Source organism: Papio anubis, chromosome 1 (genome assembly GCF_008728515.1).
Source record: "Papio anubis isolate 15944 chromosome 1, Panubis1.0, whole genome shotgun sequence".
Taxonomy (NCBI): Eukaryota; Metazoa; Chordata; class Mammalia; order Primates; family Cercopithecidae; genus Papio; species Papio anubis.
In genome coordinates, this window is record NC_044976.1 from 208,167,905 (window position 1) to 208,186,718 (window position 18,814).

General features: G+C 35.5%; 2 pseudogenes across 2 annotated transcripts; one reads left to right on the forward strand and one right to left on the reverse strand.

The window, feature by feature from the left end:
• Positions 1-8,799: 8,799 nt before the first annotated feature.
• On the reverse strand, positions 8,800-9,984 carry LOC101011246 (annotated as a pseudogene). Its single transcript, XR_001899828.3, has one exon. The product of XR_001899828.3 is annotated as an immunoglobulin-binding protein 1 pseudogene (transcript).
• Positions 9,985-10,090: 106 nt separating this feature from the next.
• On the forward strand, positions 10,091-13,198 carry LOC116271680 (annotated as a pseudogene). Its single transcript, XR_004180357.1, has one exon. The product of XR_004180357.1 is annotated as a 60S ribosomal protein L39 pseudogene (transcript).
• Positions 13,199-18,814: the final 5,616 nt, after the last annotated feature.

Here is an 18,814-nt window from a genome sequence, read left to right on the forward strand (position 1 = left end):
AAGAGCTTTGTAAATTGGCCTTTGACTTGAAGGTCGATATTTCTGAAATTGTGCTGATTAGGCACAGGAATTTATATTCCAGGGAGCACAATCAATCAATAACCTAAATCACATAAAATAGAGAAAGCCATTCTCCTTAATGACATAATCATCAAACATAATTTATTAAAGGCCTTTCTGTGTTAAATGCTGATGAAGTCAGTAGGCAGGTGTGATCTTTCCAATGCAGGAGGTCACAAATTGAGATTCAAATCATTGATCCCAAAATAAGACAATGTAGTGTATATGGGACATGAACTAATAAACACTGTTGAGACTTAAAAGTTATTCCCCTGTTAGTTACAGCTGAAATTAAAATAAGAATTAGAAATAATTATTGCCAAATACATCTCAAAAATTAGGTGAAATGAGTAAATTTATAGTAAAAAAAACAGACTCGTTAAGAATGATATTTAAAAATTAGGTGTGCCCAAAAATAATAAACAAATTTATTTTATTTTGAATAAAATAAAAATATTCATGCTGGTTTTCAGGTTGTATTTTTCCATTACTAGAGTTTATTTCTAAACCTCTCCACAAAATTCTTTCTCTCTCTGTATCTCTCTTTTTATTTGCATCTCTCCTATATTTTCTAAATTACCACATAATAAACTGAAACCATGAAGCCTATATATGCTAAATGCTTTGTTGGGTATTTACCAAGAGTAAGTCATTCCCTTCTGCAAAGAAATTACAGTTATCAAAATCTAAAGATGAATTTTGGTAATGTATTATAACTGAATCTATGGAGTTTATCTGATTTGTCTTTTTCCCAGGAATGTTCTTTCAGTAAAAGAAAATGCGAGTTCACACATTGCATACACTTGTAATCTTTGTTTATTCTCATCAATCAGATATGGTTCCAGTCTTTGTGTTTCATGACATTGAAATTATTGAACGGCACTGGTTATTTTATAAAATGACCTTCCATGTGAATTTGTCTGATTTTTCCTCATGATTAAATTCACCTTATGCACTTTTTGCAAGCACGCCAGAGAAGATGCTAAGTATTTCTCAGTGCGTCAGATCAGAAGGCACGTGTTTCCTATTGTCCACTTACCTGCAGTGTTAACTTTGATCACTTATTTGAAATTATTAGCTGTATGCTAGCCTTCTCCACTGTGAAATTACTGTATATATTTGGATTTTATTTGCAAGGAATATTTTTCCCTTCTTTGTTTATTCATTGATTTGTGTCATTATTGACTCTAATATCTATTCCATTTTTTTGCAGTATAATCCAATACAATATTTATTTTGTTACTCAAATTCTTCAGTTTTAGCCATGAGAATCCCTTTTCAGTTGGATCCTGTGTCTGCTGAAATTCCCCACTCATTTGTTTCTTAGCAATTCTGTATTTTCTAGCACTATAAAATTCTCCAGCCCCATCTTGTTTTTCCTTGTCCCAGCTCTAGTATCAGTCTTTTTGCCAGGGATTCCGGTTTGTTTCCTCTATGAATGGTATTTAGAAATCAATATCTAGCAAAAAATAAAGCCATTACTCAAATGCCCAAAATACAGGAATATATACCTGCATCATTTTTCTGTATCACACTGCCCATCTTATAACTCACTTCTAACATCCAACACCTTTCCCACCATACAAGCACCAACCAGATCTCTTCTTATAGCTGACTGATTTCTGGTTCATTCTTAAAGACATGATCATTAGCTTCAATAACAGTAACAGTAATAGCAAATACTGTACTACCAACAAAATAACATGTTGTTTTATTGCTTTTAAATATTAAAATAGAAGATAGTGTATCTTCTTGTAAAAAATAAATATTATAATATAAATATTATAGAAAAAAGAAATCAGTATCTAGACTCTGCATATGGTTGAGGCAACTTAGATGGCTCACCTTTTAGGCACTCTAGCAGAGAGAGAGAGAGAAAATACATGCGCTAGTCCATTCAGATACACACTTCTATAGTTTGTAAAGTGGTTTGAACATTGCTAACCTATATCCTTGTGAGAAACAAATTTACCAAGCAGAGTATAATGTTAAAATGCAGTTCAGTTCTCTTTGCTTTTAGCATTGCTATATCTAGTCAAAACACTATTTTTCAGATTTACTTATGTCAGTTCTTGTTCACTCCACCTGTTCAATGAGGTTATGTCATACCCTTGTAATACAGTTTGACTCATTACAGACAGGTGTATTGCAACCCGGGATTCCCTGACATCCTGCTTTGGTTGTTGGTACTGTTTGCATACAGTAAAATCAGCCCTTGGAAGTTTTAGGTTGAAAAATGCATAATTATGCATCCATAATCTTCATCTCTTTTCATATCTTACCATTCTATAAGATATGCTTTCATTTCTGATACAATTTGGCTATGTCCCCACCCAAATCTCATCTTGAATTGTAATTCCCATAATCCCCACATGTTGTAGGGGGGACCCAGTGGGAAGTAGTTGAATCATGGGGATGGCTCTCCCTATGCTATTCTCGGGATAGTGAGTAAATTTTCACAAGATCTGATGGTTTGGCCGAGTGTGGTGACTCGTGCCTATAATCCCAGCACTTTGGGAGGCCAAGGCAGGTGGATCATTTGAGGCCAGGAGTTCAGTACCAGCCTGGCCAACATGGTGAAACCCCATCTCTACTAAAAACACAAAAGCTAGCGGGGCATGGTGGTGCATGCCTGTAATTTCAGCTACCTGGGAGGGTGAGGCAGGAGAGTCACTTGAACCTGGTAGGTAGAGGTTGCAGTGAGCCAAGATCATGCTGTTGCACTCTGGTCTGGGCAACAGAGTGAGATTCTGTCTAAAAAAAAGAAAAAAAAATCTAATGGTTTTATAAGGGGCTTCCCTTTTTCTTGGCTCTATTCTTCCCCTTCCTGCCACCCTGTGAAGAAGGATGTGTTTGCTTCCCCTTCCGCCACAATGGTAAGTTTCCTGAGGCCTCCCTAGCCATGCTGAACTGTGAGTCAATTAAATCTCTTTCCTTTGTAAATTACCCATTCTCAGGTATGTCCTTATAGCAGCGTGAGAACAGACTAATAGAATATCTTACCAATGGTTCTTTTGTGTGGCAGCTTTATACTCAGTCTCTCCCATATCTCTCAAATTCTAGCAAATGCTCATCTCTTTTCCATCACTACATTTTGTCTTTTTCAGAATGTCATATAAAGGGGATTGTGTAATATAGCTCTTTTCAGTTTCATTTCTTTAACTTATCAAATATGCATTTAAGATTCGTATGTGTTGCTGCGTGAGGCAAGAGCTTCCTCTTTTTGAAAATTTATGAGTAGTATTACAGTGCATGGATATTCCACAGTTTATTTGTGTCCACTCACTCACTGAAGGACTTCTGAGTTGTTTTTTATCTTGATGAATAAAGCTGCTGTAAACATTCACATATTGATCCTTGTATAAACATAAATTGTTAGTTCTCATGAATAAAACTCAAGAACTTATTTGCTAGGTTGGTTGAAAATTTTATGGTTAGCATTATAAAAACTGCCCAAGTGTTTGCTGGGGTGGCTATACCATTTGGCATTTTCACCATCAGAGAGAGAGAATTTCCACTATGCCTTGTCCTCAGGAGGATTTGGTATTGTAACCCACCTCCAACCCTACTCTAATAAGTGTGTAGTGGGATCTTATTTGAGTCTTTATATGAATTTCCCTAATGTCTAATAAAGTTGAGAATCATTTCATAAATGTATTGGAATCTGCATATCTTTTTTATGAAGTATCTATCTTTTGTCTATTATTATTGGGTTGTTTGTTTTTGTTTATTGCTCAGTTTTAAGAGTTCTTTATGCATTCTAGATATAAGGCTTTTATCAGGTATAATTTGAAGATATTTTCTCCACATCTCTTGATTGTGCACTTATTCTCTTAACAGAGTCTTTCGCAAGGCAGAAGATGTTATTGTTTATAAATCCTATTTGTCAATTTTTGTTTCTTTCATGGATGGTATATTGGTGTCATAATTAAAACCCTGTTGCTAAATCCAAAGTCATGTAGATTTTCTCTTATGCTTTCTTTCAGAAGTTTTATATTTTATATTTCACAATTACATCTGTAATCCATTTTCAGATATTCTGTTTTTGTATAAAATATACGCCATGGATTTTTTTTCTAGTACTATCTTTCAAAAGCTTGTCCATTCTCTAGTTTAGTTATCTTCACGTCTTTGTAAAAAATTAGTAGACTGTATGTCCTCAGATCTATTTCTAGCCTTATAGTATCTATATATTTATCTTTCTACCAGTGCTATGCCTTTTTGATTACTGTAGCTTTATGTTAAGTCTTGAAATGAAGATACGAGAATCCTCCATTTTCATTTTTCCATTTTCAAATAATTTAGCTTTTCTAGTTCACTTACTTTTTCATACAAATTTTAAAATATAGTTGTCAGTATCTCCAAAAAGCATGATGGAATTTTCATTTGGGTTGCAAAGAATCTTGATGAAGTTGGAGAGCATAATTAACCTAACAATAATTAGCCTTTGAATACATTAATGTGTATCTCCTTTTAGTAATTTTTATGATTTCTTTCTATTTTCTATGATTTCTAATTTTCTATGATTTCCATGTTTATAGTTTTAATCACAAATGTCCTACATGTATTTTGGGTTTATGTGGCAAAGCTAGGAGAAAAATGAGAATGGTCATGGAATTACTGATTATAAATTGAAAGTGTTATTATGCTAAAATAGCTTCCTTTCATGAGTAATGTTTCCCCACACTCATATTACTCAAAACTGGTTATTCCATAATCAAAACATATCCTAATTTTTATAAAAGGGAAATTTTGAGGAGCTAGGTCAAACAATTTGGACACCTCGAATGTTTAATATATGCCTAATGGTTGACAATTTTTTTGAACCAATAGTGACATTGGATTTAGGTCAGACCTGTAATTCACATAATTCTATCTTGACAAGTAAACCTTTTGTGTAAACCCAATTTTCTATCAACTTAATGAGACCACAATACCAAAACATGACAAATGAATAACAAGTACAAATCTAAGCTAGTGTCTTTCAAAAATATTAATGCAAAGTCCTTCACAAATTATTAGTAAAAATTCAGAAACATATGAAAAAGAATAACACATTATTACTAATTTGAATTTATTTCACTAAGACAAACTGGGTGTGGAACATAAGAATCCTCCAAAGTAAATCACTGGAGTGGAAAAATGGAGTATAAAAATTTATGACTATGTCAGTAAGATTTTTATGAAGCGTTTGGTGAAATTCAACACCCACTGAAGTCCAGAACTCTTTATAAAAATTAAGAAAATAGGGAGAGAGGAAATCATTAATAGCCTTTCCACACCTTTTCCTCTAGAGTCAGAGAATTCCTCCGTCAAAAGTAACTTAAGGATTGGGTTGGATGGAAATTAAATGAAGGTCCTGATGAGTTTGCTGTGCATTGACTGAAATTGTTTTTTGAGTAACCTGTAATTGATGAAATGCAACTGCACAGAAAACAGAAACAAGTAACACGTCTATGTGGGTGCTATCTGTTTAGTAATGAAAACAAGCTAAAGAGCCTGCAGATCCAATGCCTTTCCTCAGCTGAGGTGATCTACATCCACTTAGTGTCATCTATGTGGGCAATAGAGTCACTAGAAATGAAAGAATTTGGGACATCAAAAGTTTCAGATGGGAATCATGTGCTTCCAGTTTTAGGATTGGCAAATATTTTCTTCCATGGTAAGAGAATAAATATTTTATGTTTTGGGTCAAGATACAAAACCATGGACCTTATACAGGTACTTATAAAACCATTCAAATGTAGACATTTAAAAATGTAAAAAATTTTGTTAGCTCACTGGACATTAAGAAAAGCCAACAACAAGAGCAACAACAACAAGAACCAAGCAGCTGGACTAAGAAAGACCGACAACTTAATATAAAAATGGGCAAGGACTTGAACAGGCACTTCGAAAAAGATAATACTAATTTGCTCAATTTCTTGAATAATCAGAGAAATGCAAATTAAGCCAAAACAGATTATGTCACACACTCCTGAAACAGGCACAATTTAAAATTACCAGCAATGTCACATTTTGGCAAGGATGAGGACACAGTTAACACTTTTTTGCTCTGGTAGTAGAAATGCAAATTAATACCCTTTCGGAACCTGTTTTACATTTCTATTTAATTCAAATATGCTCATAACAAAGGATGTAGCTGGGCGCGGTGGCTCACGTCTGTAATCCCAGCACTTTGGGAGGCCGAGACGGGCAGATCACGAGGTCAGGAGATCAAGACCATCCTGGCTAACACGGTGAAACCCCGTCTCTACCAAAAAATACAAAAAATTAGCTGGGCATGGTGATGGGCGCCTGTAGTCCCAGCTACATGGGAGGTTGAGGCAGGAGACCGGTGTGAATCTGGGAGGCGGAGTTTGTAGTGAGCGGGATGGCGCCACTGCACTCCAGCCTGGGCGACAGAGCGAGACTCCGTCTCAAAAAAAAAAAAAAAAAAAAAGATGTAACAACTTTACTTTTAAGCATGAATCCATCAGGTATACATACATATTTGATTCAACATGCATATGTAAGGATGTTTACAGCATTATTTAAATCGGTATAATCTACAAACAGTTCAAGTATCTACCTAGAATACAAAGGATGAATAATATAAGTGGATGGTGGACTATAGGAGGTCATCCAATAACGTCCTTTCATCCATTATCTTTTTATTGTGACATTGATGAGGGGAAAAAATAATTTCTGGCGGGGATCATTGTCTGTGTGGAGTTTGCAGGTTCTCCCATGTCTTTCTGGGTTTTCCTGGGTACTCTGCTTTCCTCCTACATCCCAAAAAGGTGTACATGAGGTTAATAAGTGTGTCTGCATGGTAACAGCCTGAGTGAGAGTGGTTGTGTATGTGTGTGCCTTGCAATGGAATGACATCCTGTCCAGGGCTAGTTCCCATTTGGTGCCCTGAGCTGCCAAATGGGCTCTGACATTTATTTCATATAGCTGACATTTATTTCAATGTGAATTTCTCTGATGTTTCCTCATGATTAAATTCACATTATGCACTATTTGCAAGCATGCTAAAGAGGATGCCAAGTATGTCTGGTCTTTATTTAGAAGTTTGATAATGTATTTGTTACCAGAAATATGATGTAGGAACTTAACTCTTGTTTATATCAATTAGTCTATGGTAAAATTGGTTTCATTACACAACATTTTGCTTAAAGTTACAATTTCCAAGGTCCTATAGACTATATTAATTAAGAACTTGCTATATTATAGAGCAGTGAAAATGAGGAAACTACTACTTCATTCAAATATGAATTTCACAAACATTATGTTGAGTAAAAGAAATCAGCATAAAATAGTATGTACTTCTTAATTCTATTTTTATGAATTAATAATTAAGAAAAATAAACAAGCAAAATCAATCTGTGGTGTTTGATATTAGAATACTTATTACTTTTGTGGAGGAGGAAAGGAGAAATAATTTAGAGAAGGTAACTCTAGGGTATGACAATATGCAAATTTTTGATGTGCGTGGCAGTGTGAGTGGACTGCTCTGTCATAATTAATTATGGTGTATATTTATATTTTGTGAATTTTTAGTTAAATGAATATACTTCAACAAAAACATTTTTCAAAATCAAATACAATTTTCCCCAAGATAATATTTATCAGGAAAAATACTTGTTAATGTCTCCCGGATTTTCAAAGGTTAGTTCTTTTCTTTATGTAACCTTCCTTCATTTCTCTCTTCTTAGAAAATAAATCTTTGATGAAGCAGGAGGTGCAAAATTTCTTATAGATATTAAACAACACTGAACACATAGAAGCACTACTTACAGGAAATAGTCCTGGATTTAATGTCAAAATGTCTTGAGTTGTAGCAAGCTCCTGAAGAAGACACTAAATCACTTGATGTAATCAGGCCCCTGATCACAACTGCTTCCTAGCCTCCGAATCTGGAATTGCCTGCTAACTAATGGAAGAACCTCATAGCCATTACTTCATTGAATGTGCTTTTCCTTTATGTTATAGGCTTCCGTACATTACTCTCCTATTACCAGTATTAATTCCCTTCTGGTTTCTGTAAATAGCTCATTTCGTTGTTTCTTTCTTGGTGATATTTTCATTATCTTATCTGGGCATTTTCAGTATCTGATATGCTATGTGAAAGAGCAGCAAACTCATTTGACTTTTATTATGTGGATATTGACTTGCATTTTTCAAGCTCAGAGATTTTGAGAAGTGTAGTGATAGAGAGGCTTGATTCTCATCACTTACTCTACCTAACCCGGATGCGCTGTCTCTGGGTGGGCAATTGATTTTGAAAATACCAGCTGGCCACCTATCACTTCCAATGTCTAGGTCCTATTATACTAAACTCCTTCACGGTATTCACCTCCTAGAAGAGAACTGTATGTCTACTTCAAGCACTGCTTAAATAAAATGAATTACATTTTATCACCAAGATACTGATTGATTTGAATCCAACATTTTAGATCTTGCTAGAATACTATTTTTTAAAAATCTTCTGGATAAATAAGTAAGCATAAGAAATGAAAAAGTCAGCAAACTGATGCAAGGAAGATAAACTTGTAGAATTTTCCAAGGGGATCAAATTAAGAAACATTGGTAATAATGCTTTAAAAAATTATCAGTAAACAGAGATTTATTATAAATTGGGTATGACTATCAAGGCTACTACCCCAAGCTACTTCCCATGAAGTTGATTAGAAATCATTGCAATTTGGCCATTAGTTAATTTTTATTATTTATTTATTTATTTATTTATTTTATCACTTGACACTTTACTGAATGCAAAGCAAGATTTAGCATCTTTGCCTTCGTTGTACAGAGCTGAAGCGGGAGCCCAGGGAGGAGAGGACTGCGTGGTTTTTCTTAGCGGGGGAGTTGTGCACCCTGTAGTCCTGTTGTGTTGTGGGAAGATCAGCCCATGTTGTGTCGGTTGCCATAGCCCCTAGGGTGGGTGTCCTTCCAGTCATCCCGCTCCCGGGCTCTGTGGAGTGTTTGTTCATCATCCTCTTCCTCCTTTTCTTCTTGTTCTTCCTGTTGCTGAGCTGCTTTTCTGAATTCCTCTGGTGTTGCCTTGGCTATTCCCTGATCCGGTAATGCTCCATATTTCCGATGTTGCTCATACCAGTCACTCACCGTCATAGTTGCCAGACTTGGATAACCAGCTCCAAATACTTTGGCTTGGGCCGTGTTCCGAGTGAGAATGAAGGGTTTCACTGGAGGCCTATCCTGGAGAGACGAGTTAGAAGTTGATGCCTCTCTTGAAGAGTCTCTTTCTCTCAGGATCTTTATTTCCTGGTCAATGCTCTCAATCTCTTCTAAGCTGGTGTCAATCCACCTCTGAAGGTGAAGATGATAATATTCACAAACACGCTCATCATCTGCTTGACCGCTTTCCACAGCAGATTTCATTGCAGACAACCTATGCTCCAACTCCTTCTTCTGCTTGTATCTCTCTATTTTAGCCTGTCTTTGAGATACCATAGCAACGAGGGTAGGATAAGGCATGGAAGAATTGGCAGTGCGATTTTCAGCTGAGCGGTTCTTGGTTTTGGGCAGCTCAAACTCTGCCACATGATAGCAATGGCACTGAGTTAAGTAGTTCATAAAGTGTTCTCGAGCCCGCTGCAAATGATCTAGACGCTTGCTGGGGTTGACTTGTTTCATGGTGAGGGCTCCTCCAAACGCTGGCACCAACAGGTACTTCAGGTCGGTGGAAGCAATCTCTTCCAAATCTTCATTTCGGCTGAACAAGTCGAGCTGCGATAACATTTTGGCAGCCTTCTCAAGGAGGTCCAGGCCCTTGAACACCTTCTCCTGGACTATCCGGGAACCGGCAGGTTCAGTCGCTACTTCTACTTCGTCCAGTAACTGTTTGCCCGTTTCGAACAGCTCGGGCAGCTGCGGCAGCAGTAACTCGTCCTCAGCAGTCATCTTGGGGAGAGCCATTAGTTAATCTTTAAAAGTTTATCATATCACATTGAGGGAAGTGGAAAGATACAAGGGCCATAAAAAAATGTACCATTGCAAGGCTCAAATGTTGGCATAGGTATGAGCTGTTACTTTTTAATAGTTTAATAATGAAAAAACAGAATAATAGTTAAAAACAAAATTTAAAACATATTTTTCATATTGGCAAAATATAACCGACTTGTATGATGTCTGAATGAAGGCTAATTTTGTGTTTATATAATTATATCCAAACAGTAAATCGCATGATTGCTGAAAGATAACAATATTAAAGCAAGTGTGCAATGTTCTGCCCTCCCATTCATATTCAAATAGCAATTGCAATGTGAAAAAGAAAAGTTTAACTCTGTTCAGTTCTAACTCAAAGACTTTTAGGGATCTGAGATAGACGTCTCTTAATTTGGGGTCACCTAAATAATAACTCTAAGAAAGGGATTTAATTGCACGGAAATATATTTGGTAGATTATCCCAGAAAACACTTTCAGGCCTTGGCGAGTTGAGTCAGGAAAGAGAAAAAAGCCAGTAAAGGGTGTATTATTAAGACAGTCACAACCCTGGGCAGCTGGAGCTCAATGAAGCTGGTCAGTTCTGGGAGACAGTGTGGAACATGCTTTGCAGCATCCCCAACCAAGGGATGAAAAGACTGGCACATTGATGCAGCAAATCCCTGTTTATCCACAGTTTAAGACCGCTTCTGGGATCACTAAATTGTTGGCACTTTCAGGTTGCCCTGTGCAGATACCAAGTATCTCCACGCAGCCGGATAAAATTCTTGCAGCAGTGAATCACAAATGATTGTAATAAGCAGCCTTTCACGTAAAGGGACAGTGAAAGCCATAGCAGGACACTGATGGTGTCAGCTACAATTCTCCCCATACACCACCCAGTTCATTCAGGTCCCACGTTAGGGATATTCTGTCCTGTCACTGATTTTCCAAGGTGTGATGGGTAACAATTAAAAATAATGAATAGCAATAGTAAGATGAGTGGAAGAAGCTACTGTCCTACTATTAAAGGTGATCATAAGTAATTTTCATTATTACCCTTTCTCTACAATGTATTCTGTATCCCTCTTATCATTGGCATATATGCTGGTGTAAGTTACTTGTCTAATGGGGTAGCCTAGATCTTCTTCCCTGGCGGTTTACACCCTTGGTTATCCTGCCTTGTAGTACCTTGGTAGCTGCTATTTTCTGTTCAAGTTGTAGAAACACTCTTTTTTTGCACCCTATACTGATGGTATACTCTACCTTGATAGGGTTGTAACAACAACAATTTATTATGACAATCCTATCAAGATAGAGTATCCGATCAGTATAGAAACTGCTTTTTTGCCTATTGTCCTACAGCCCTGAGGAGCACAAAATAACCACATGAGAAGCACACTTGAGACATAACAGTCTCCTTAGCCTGTCCATTGGCAAAGGACCCATTTGGGAAATAGCAGAATCTAAAATTATAGATTTGTAAAGAACAAATTCCCCAAATGATTCACTGGGAGTGTTAATGAGAACAGCCCATTCTTACTTCCTCTTGGATTCAAGACCCATGAATTTTAGTTAAAGGTCATTGATACGATGTATAAACCACTTCTTGAAAAGCAGTATCCTAAATCCTCAGGATGTCATTCCGAAACTGGTATCTTAAATGAACATTCTGGTATTATATTTTGTTGGCTGCCTGTTAGGTGAAACCAGAAAATTCTGTGTATATTCATTGAATATACATTGAATGGTAAGAAGTAGGACACTTGAGCAATTGCACTGACTGAGCCACTACAAGTAAAAAAGTAAATATTATATATACTAAGGATAGAAAAATTAATCCAAGAAAAGATGAATTGCTTCAATGTTTAAAATACAAATTTTCAGAATTATTCTATAATAAGTTTTTGCTCTGTCAACATTTCTGATAGGCAAAATCAATAGTCTGTTCTATATTTCTCTGACAGATATGCCTGTCTCCTTAGTGATTATACTTACTCTTTTAAGCATTCGATGCCCTTGACTCTTTCTCCTTACATCTGTACTACAACTTTGGGACCTCAATTTGGTGTCACTCTTCTAGCTAATTGCACAAGAAGCTAGAGTATATGGGAAATCACAAAATTTCCCAAGCAAATTATTGAATTTCAACGTAAGTTGAACCCTCAAAACCTCTTGAGATCCTTTTCATTTTCAAGTTCTGTTTTTCTTTATACAAACAAAATGTATAGTTCTTATTTCATAATAACCTTCCAAGGCTACTAAACTTGATCTTTTATATATTTAAAATATATAATTGGATGCTTCACACATGATTTTATTTTAAAAGTTGGTTGTATTAAAAATGTTGCTCTTTTCCTTTCTCCGCCATCGTGGTGTGTTCTTGCCTCCGCTTCTCACCGCGTCTTCTCACAAGACTTTCAGGATTAAGCGATTCCTGGCCAAGAAACGAAAGCGAAATCATCCCATTCCCCAGTGGATTCGAATGAAAACTGGAAATAAAATCAGGTACAACTCCAAAAGGAGACATTGGAGAAGAACCAAGCTGGGTCTATAAGGAATTGCACTTGAGATGACACACATATTTGTGCTGTCTGAAGGTCACGATCACGTTACCATACCAAGCTGAAAATATCACCACTTTCTGGAGAGGTCGACGTGTTTTCCTCTCTGAATCTGTTATGAATGCGTTGGTTGGCTGGGTTCATATATTATCATGAATATTCAAACAAAATTTATAAATTAGTCTTAATATAATCTAGTAACATATTAAAGACAGTATATTATTAACATGGAAGATTAATTCAAGAAATGCAAACAAATTAGAAGGTGGTGATATTTTAACCATAATAAAATCAGAAGGGAAATTGTAATTTCCAAACATAGAGTTTCAGCATATACTTCTGATAATATAAGGGGATTTTATTATGGTAACAGGAAAAATGGATATATATCAAAAACAAAAAAACTTAGAATAATTATTTATGATAAATTATTACAAATATACCTATAAAATAAAGAACAAAACAAATATGCTTATCACCATTATTAAATAACATTGCTTTATTAATTGTGGCTATTACTTTGAACATAATAACCAATGCAATCATTCAAACTATAAATTAGCTCTACATAAATGGAAAGGAAAACACAAAGTTATCCTTTCTATGTTAAAATATATGACAGAAGACATAAATAATCCAGGAAAAAAAAGCAAATTCAATAAGGTATCTGGTTATAAAATTTTTAATGCACCATTAATGGTGATAAATTCATTTTAACCAAAGTGATCATTTTTAAACTATAGTGAAATAAATTATTCTGTTTATAAGCATCACAAAAGGCAACAACAGCAATAATTTAAAAATTACTGTAAGAGGTAATAAAATCTTATTAAGAAGTAGAAGGTCTAAATATTGTAAATATGTAATTTTGATCTTAATTAATCTACAATTTTAATGTGATGAATTAATGAACCTTTCAGGAAAGGTTCACATAGAAACTACTGTTAATTTTGTTTTTATTAGAAGGTAGAAACTGGTAGAAAGTAGTGTTAGGGAGACTTTTTTTTCCAGAATGCATTTTTAATTTACTTTGGCATTTGCAAGTATAAGTTGAGTCTTAATTAATTTTATAATAATCAAACATACCAAATAACAAATATATAAGCTTCTCTATTAATTCTCAAAGATAAATTTTACTGCAAAACTTAAATACATATTCCCTTTGGTTAATACACATATAAAAAATCTTTTGTAAAGGTAGTTTACCACCATGTTTACTTTGACCATGCCTTCAATAGTAAACACTGGAAATCACATAGCTATCTCTCAATATATAAATATTTTTTCAAAGTAAGATAAAATTAAAACTGACATTGTAAAATGTTTAAAGACATATTACATACTGAGAAGCTACATTACAATATCAGAATATAAACATCATATTTGCATTAAATATATATTTTGAAGTATATGCTTATAACATTATTGGATGCATACATGCAACACTTAACATTGCAGTCTTCTGGATATTTGAAGAAATAAGTACATAGTTAACTGTGATTATTTTCCCCTTTTCTATTATTTATTATTTTATCAGAAGAAAACTCAAAACGTATGAATAATAATGATGATAATAAACAAATGCCCCATTCTTATTTTGTTGCCAAATATAAGCTTTGATAAAATGATTTCAGTAGCTCAGTACTTTTTTCCCTCGTTAAAAGTGGTTTATGCTTCTATATGAGATATAAAAGGAAGACAATCATTCATTTTTCCTCTGTTCTTTCAATTATTATTTGAACATATCCTAAAACAAGAGGGTTTTGTTTGTTTGTTTGTTTGTTTGAGACAGAGGGTTCATGTCATTCTCCTGCCTCAGCCTCCGAGTAGCTGGGACTGCAGGCGCCCGCCACCGCACCTGGCTAATTTTTTGTATTTTTAGTAGAGACGGGGTTTCACCGTGTTAGTCAGGATGGTCTCGATCTCCTGACCTTGTGATCTGCCCACCTTGGCCTCCCAAAGTGCTGGGATTACAGGCGTGAGCCACCGCGCCCGGTCAAAATAAGTTTTTAAAGCCTTCAATTACTCAAATATTTGCTTACTTAAGTTTTCAAACAGGAGAGATGTAAGAAAATGTTTTGAACATTCAGTGAAAATAAAGGGTTCCAAAGAGTAACCACATGGCAAAGACATGGTCAGCATTAATCTGTTGGGAACTATAACTACAACTTTAAATAGGAAGAAAAGCAAATTATAGGATTGTTAATTTAGTAATTCTGATCTGTTACACTGAGTTAAGTAACCAGGTTGATAAGATGAAGCATAGTTAGCTGCTCCTACACCATCCCACAGGTGGTAGTTGAAATGTCTATTTTAAATCCTCTTTAAAGCCCTATACCTAATTCCATTTTCCCTACTGACCCTCTACCACACACACACACACACACACACACAGATAAGATAATGAAATCTGTGAATGGTGGAAAGAACAGTTTTTGCTTTTTTTTTTTTTTTGAGAGCTTCTTTTAGACATAAAGAAGAAAACAAAAGGATACTGAGCCACCCAATTTTAAAATGGAGAGAAATACATGACAGAATATGTATACATGGAAGGAGGGATGCTGATAGAGAAAAATGTGCTGTGTATATTTCTTCTAATAACTGAAAAAAATGAAATAAATAGGTAACATTCTTGTTAATTATACTTGTGGCCTGGAACATTAAGAATAATTAAAAGTTGATCGTTAGTGGATAAAGACAACGAGCTAAAAAAAAAAAACAAAAAAAAAACCCTTTCTATCCAATTAAATCAGGTGCTGCATAAGTTGTCATGGTAACCCACTTTGGGTAAGACCACAGCAGACATGAACTTAGAAACATCTGTCTTCACCTAGTATTAATTCCTATGGTTAAAGAAGGAAAGTACATTATTTTGGCCAAGAAAGGTTGAGTAATACAATATATACTTAGCTTTCTTTCGTATGATTTCTTGAAAATGAGAATAGCTAAAGGGATTTTGCAATGTCACCATTGTGAAAATTCTGGTAACATGACTTTATAAACTGGTCTCCTTTTTTGGATGCTTGTATGCATACCTCCAACCTGGAATGTTTCCATGTCTTCTTTTCATTTACCCATATCTTACCTCTCTTTAATGTTCCAGCATAGGTTGTATATGTTGCAAATGTCAAACTTATTGTCTATTCCTTTTAATGTTACACTGCTGCTATTGTGTATTTTTAAAAATTAGAGCATGTAATTATATTCACACATATATCACATATTTATTCCATACATATGATATTTGATGCTTTGTGTGTGAATATGTAGACAGTGTGTCCTATTTATCAAAGCATATAACAGAAATGGTGCAAATAATCTATCCCTTTACTGTATATGAAGCATTTATCAGTAATTATTACTGACTAGTGATTAGTATTGAAATGTGAACCAATTTGTTAGTTCTCTTTAAATAAAAATTTTAAGAAAATACTCAATATATCATAAAAAAGATATGCTATGCCTCAAAAAAGAAAAAAGTGACTTAATTCATGTAATTTTTTAAACGGGTGTCAGGTTGTGTCCCCTGATGCCTTTCCTTTAAGTACACTCAAGAAAAATTTTCTGGTGAGAAATGTAAATACCCATTAAATTCCTCCTGTCCTCATTTCCTTCCAGTTTTCATTCCGGCAGCCACCAGGGGGTCTGACGAGCAGGTACACCAAGCAGGGCAAGTTCCTGAAAGTGGAGGAGAAATAGTCTGAGAGAGAACGTAGAAGGTAGAGAGAAATTTTAGAAACCCTCATATTAATGGTTACCTCATCACAGAAATATTAAACTCTCTAAACCTTGGGTTATCATTATATCGCCAGTTACATCACATTATATTTACAATTAAGTCTTCTTGCTCTTTTTCTACACTCAAAGAATATTTGAAAATACTTTGAGTTTTCATGTAAGTATGCCTATGCAGTAAATCTCACCTTTTGGGACATCTTGGAGGCCTGTATTATATACATACAAAAACGATTTAACATCTTCTAAAACATATGAGATGATCAGGTACATGTTCACAAAATATTTTTTAGAAGGTTAACGGATCATTAAAGTCTGTGCATGAATTACAGCCTAAAAAACCAATGACCTTCTGGAAAAAAATATAGTGGTTCCTTTCTATCTGGTGTTTCACTCTCTGTGGTTTTAGTGACCCAGGATCAAACATAGTCTGAAAGTATTAAATAAAAATTTCCAGAAATAAATAATCCACTGGGCATGATGGCTCATGCCTGTATTCCTAACACTTTGGGAGGCCAAGGTGGGAGGATCACTTGAGCCCAGGAGCTCAGGACCCACCTAGGCAACATAATGAAACCTCCTCTGTATAAAAAAGACAAAAAACGGGTGTGGTGATGCATGCCTGCAGTCCCAGCTTCATGGGAGGCTGAGGTGGGAGGATCACCTGAGCCCAGGGAGGTTGACACTGCAATGAGCCATGATCGTGCCACTGCACTCCAGCCTGGGTGACAGAGTGAGACCCGGTCTCAAAAATTAAATGAGATACAATATTAAAAAATTCATACATTCTAAACACTACATCACTTACCTCATTCACTTCATCTCATTATGAGAAAAAGGGTGAGTACAGTTCAATAAGAATTTTTGAAAGACCACATTCCCATTCATTTTCATTACATTATAGTGTTATACTTGTTCTACTTTGAGTCATTTTTCTTGCTCTCTTACTTTGCCTAATCTATAAATTAAACTTTATATATTGGTATATAAGCATAGAAAAAATGTAGTGTGTACAGGGTTTGGTACTATCTGTGGTTTCAGGTAGTCATTGGGGGCCTTAGAACATATTCCTTATGGATGAGGAGGGACTATTAGGCCGGGCGCGGTGGCTCAAGCCTGTAATCCTAGCACTTTGGGAGGCCGAGACGGGTGGATCACGAGGTCAGGAGATCAAGACCATCCTGGCTAACAGGGTGAAACCCCGTCTCTACTAAAAAATACAAAAAACTAGCCAGGCGAGGTGGTGGGCGCCTGTAGTCCCAGCTACTTGGAGGCTGAGGCAGGAGAATGGCGGGAACCCGGGAGGCGGAGCTTGCAGTGAGCTGAGATCCGGCCACTGCACTCCAGCCTGGGCGACAGAGCGAGACTCCGCCTCAAAAAAAAAAAAAAAAAAAAGAGGGACTATTGTGTGGTTTTCTTACATAACATATTTTAAACACCATAATTGTTATTTCTCATTTTATGTTAATACATTTTTACAGTAATTTTTATTTAAATTCCCATGTCGATTTTTCTACAGAGAATCCAATGGTTGTGTGTCTATTATGTATTTTGTGGCAGCTAAATTAGCAGTTATAATAAACATCAATTCTTACAAATTTCCCATTTCATATTCAATATCTCTTATATTGGAAATTTAAGTTAAAAAGAAAACATACAAAAAACACACATGGACTTAGAAATATGAAAATAAAAAGACCGTTGTCTTTGTCCTAGAGAAGCACATGATCACCCGGGGGAATCAAGTGAAGCTGGGTGCTAAGCAGGGCGTGATGAAAGGAGGAAACGGAAGGTTTTTAAGTGTGGGAAACAATCTTCCTAGTTGATAAAAAAATCAGATTGTGAAATGCAGACTGATGTAGTCCTTGTTTTTCTTATTTTTTTGTTCTTGTTGTTGCTTCTTTTTTGTTTTGTGTTCTTGTTTTTTGATTTTTTTGTAGGAGAAAGATGTTTATTTTGTTATTTAATGGAAATTTTTATATTTATTTTATATTTCCATTATGTTAACAACTGAAGCTGGTACAAACCAAAAAGGAGTCCACTTCTAACCATTGTTCTCTTTTGAAACCTCAAAATCACAGAATTAAATTGATCTTAGTCTTCAGTTCATGGAAGATCAATTAAATCGATACTAGAATTCAGCTCGTTGTTGTCAGTGCGAAGATACATTGTAACTGAACTTTTTTGTATCTTAGAAAACTGCAGATTCGTATGGAGCTGTAAGAAATAATACCAATAGACCACATATACTCTTGTGAAGTCCGTTCAAGGGCAATACATTGCAAAACCACAGTGTGAAATCACAGTCAGGGGATTGACATGGATACAGTCAAGGTGCAGAGTAACTCCTGCACCAAAAGCAGGCTTCATCTTACCCTTTTACGGCTGCACCCCCTCCCTGTCAACACCCTTCTCCCACCGTTTCCAACTCTTTGCAACCACTTCCCTACTCTCCATTTCTGTAATTTTGTTATTTAAAAATGTTATATAATGCAATCATACATTTCTGACTCTGGGGGATGCTT